General features: G+C 39.1%; 1 non-coding gene across 1 annotated transcript; it reads right to left on the bottom strand.

The window, feature by feature from the left end:
- Window positions 1–2,358: 2,358 nt before the first annotated feature.
- On the bottom strand, window positions 2,359–2,465 carry LOC141617928 (small nucleolar RNA R71). The gene has a single exon (XR_012531245.1). It is a non-coding gene; the product is annotated as a small nucleolar RNA R71 (small nucleolar RNA).
- Window positions 2,466–3,528: the final 1,063 nt, after the last annotated feature.

Raw genomic sequence — 3,528 nt, 5'->3', positions numbered from 1 at the left:
GTGTCCTTGGTAAGAAAGGAGTGCAACCCTTGCATTTTCATGGCAAAATGAGACTAAATTGATTGAATTCAATGACCAAGCATTAAGGAGATACAAGATTAGAAGGCCTTTGTACATGTTATAGTAGATGGGCAATGATGAGGAAAGATCCTTACATCCCCGAGGAAATTCCCAAGGATTTTATGAAGAAAAGGGAAGAAAAGAAGAAGAAACAAAGCTGAGCAACAATCCGTGCGGATTGTGCTGAAGACGGCCGTCCTCCACCTTACAATCCGTGCGTCTTCTCCCAAAGACGCCCGGGCAGCAGCTACCAGAAGACGCCCGCCTTCTCCCAAAGACGCCCGGGCAGAGACACCTGAATCCGCACGTCCCATGCCTAAGACGCACGGATTCCAAGGCAGCGCAATTTCGTCTTCTTCAAGCCTCAATGAGAGATGCCCATCCTTCGAAAAATACCGGCGTTTCCTTGCTCAAATCTAAAAAGTGTAATTACTAATTTAGCCTTAGTTAACCCTAATGCATCCACCTAATTTCCACTATAAATACCCCATTAGTCTAATTGGAAGAGCATGTTCTTCTTAGCAATCTTTAGAGTAGTTAATATCAATCAAATCTCTCTTTAGTTTTGTAATCAACAATTAATCAAGTTTTAATACAAGTTTTATTTCCTTAATCTCTCTCTTGTTCATCCTTTATTTTGGGTAACTGAAGATTATTTGGGTTATTATTGGGAGATTGACAACCTCTCAATCAAGCATCAAGTACTTCCTTTATTCTTTGCTTTATTATTGGAATCATTAGTAGGTATAATTCTCTTAATCCCTTTTTAATTATTGTTAATTACTTTCATTTATTCATCATGTTTTACTTTGTTGGTATGATTGACAACCTTGCTAGCATGATCAACATGATAATGAGTGAGTAGTCACCTAGCTAGGGTTAATGGATAATTAGGGGAAATCAACATGGGGAATGATTCATGCTTAAATTAATATGCTTTCATGGTTTATTTGCTTGCTTGTTTTGATCTAAACTCATGCACATGTTATGTTTGATGAAATGCGAGCCAATGAATCCTTGCATTTTTTACCCATCACCTATCTTTTCAATGAGACTTGTAAGACATAAACCAAATCGAGTCTCATTAGACCATGCATGTTGTTGAGTAGGGAAGATTAAGTCGACTTGTAGGTGTTGTACAATCTAATCGATTCGGCTCCGGGACCCAAACTTTCCTAGGATTGTAAGATATAACCCAACTCAATCCATCACAAAAATAATTGCTTGCTTATAATTTGAGAACATGTTTGTATGATCAATTCCCATGATTTCCCTATGACCCCATGACACCCTAGTGCTTTTTATCAATTGTTTACAACCCTTTTAGTTCATCTTGCTTGTTTATTTTCATTGCTATTTAGATTAGTGACCTTCTACATCAACCCAAATTGTGACACCCCTAAGACACCACTAGTTTCAATAGAAATCTCATCTCAATTCCCGTCCCTTGGGATCCGACCTTTACTTTCCTCTTTACTAATTGTAGAGTTTTTTGTGAAGTTATAAATTGTGTTTTGGTCTAGGTGCTTCCAACGACAATTGTTCCGAAAAATAGAATATAGCTCCGAAAATACACCGACCAAAAATGGCGCCGTTGCCAGGGACGGTGTTAACTTGATTTAGATTTCCTTATATTGTTATTAGTTGTGTCTTTCTTTGCCTTGGGGAAGTAAAACTCCTCAAGGTTTGCTCTAATTGTTTTCGAGTTGTTTGATATTTTGCATGTCTAGAAGGTCACAAGGTGATTTGTTACCTTTTGATCGTGAAATTGAAAGAACTTTGACAACCAATAGAAGACTTGCTAGGAGAAATTTGAGAGGTATTGGTGAGGTTGTAGATATTCAACCAACTATTGAGTTCATCAACCCTTTTGCAAGAGAAGGTGAGGAGAACCCAACACAAAATACAACACAAAATCAACCCACAATGCCTAAGTTTTCATCACATTCCGTACCCACCAAGGAGAACCTACCCAATGGTACTCCCACACCACAACATTTGACCGGAAATTTCATTGCTAAATCCGCATTTATCCAATTAGTCGAAAGAAGCCAATTTGGGGGGATGCCTAGTGAAGACCCTCATTCTCATATGGAAACCTTTTGTGACTATTGTGATGCGATTTCTCAAACCGGTGTAACTCAAGACCAAATTCGATGGGTCTTATTTCCTTTTTCTCTAATTGGCACTGCGAAACAATGGTTGAAAGGCCTTGACAAGGCTACTCTCGGAATTGATTCTTGGAAGAAGTTGGCTCTAGCTTTCTACAAAAACTTCTACCCACCGGAAAAGACTAACATGCTAAGAGCTCAAATTACGGGTTTTAAGCAAAGGGATGAAGAATCTTTGTATGAAGCTTGGGAGCGGTTCAAAGGAATTTGTCGCTCGTGTCCTCATCATGGACTTAGCGAGTGGTTCTTGGTACAACAATTTTGGAACGGTCTATATGAAGATTCAAGGAACATTCTCAACATGGGATCAAATGGAATGTTCACCGAAGTTGATGACAATCAAACTTGGAACAAGATTGAGGAAATGGCGGTCCATAACTCACAATATAGTAGACCTCGCAAGGCTACTAGAGGAGGAAAGCATGAAGTGGACTCCGTTACTCAATTGGGTGCTCAACTTAGTGCTCACATTGATACCATCAATTTGAAGTTTGAAAAAGCTATGGCTAGACTTGAAGAAGCCTCAAAATCACCAAAGCATCATGTTAATGCCATGACGGCATCTTCATCAATCCCAAGTGGGATATGTGAGAATTGTGGAACTTTGGGACATGACCAAAGTGAATGTAGAGGAACAAATGAACAAGTGAATGCTTTCCAAGCATACAAGAGTGGTACCCCTTATTCCAACTATTACAATAAAAACACCAAATTCCATCCAAATCTCTCATACAAAAGCCAAAATGTTCAAAACCCTCAAACAACATACACCCCACCTCCCATGAGAAACCAAAATCAAAGACCCTTTTACAACCAAAACCAAGGTTACCAAAATCAAAATCCATACAATCAACAAAATGACCAAGGTTTTGATGTTCAAAAAGCGGTCCTCCAAATGCAAAAGAATCAACAAGAATTTTTCACTCGAATGCAAAAAGATAGTCAAGCAAAGGAAACCACCATCAACAACATCCTAGCTCACACCATAATGTTGGAAACCCAATTGACTCAACTAGCATCTTCAAGCTCACAAAGACAAAAGGGGCAATTACCACCTCAAAGTAATCCCCCAAGACATGAAACGGTTAGTGCCATTCACTTGAGAAGTGGTACAAGGTATGAAGCACCGAAGAAACAAGTTGAGAATGAAGTTGTGGAAGCTAGTGACAAGGAAGAAATTGTGCAAAACTCCAAGGATGGAGAACCATCAAAAGAAGAAATTTCAAAGAAAAATGAAGACAAGGTCAAGGAGAAGGAGCCCATTGTGATTAGACTTCCTTTTCCAAGCCGTCAAGCC

This window comes from Silene latifolia, chromosome 1 (assembly GCF_048544455.1).
Source record: "Silene latifolia isolate original U9 population chromosome 1, ASM4854445v1, whole genome shotgun sequence".
In the NCBI taxonomy this organism is placed as follows: domain Eukaryota; kingdom Viridiplantae; phylum Streptophyta; class Magnoliopsida; order Caryophyllales; family Caryophyllaceae; genus Silene; species Silene latifolia.
Note: the sequence above shows the minus strand (reverse complement) of the source record. Positions and strands in the feature narration are given on the sequence as shown.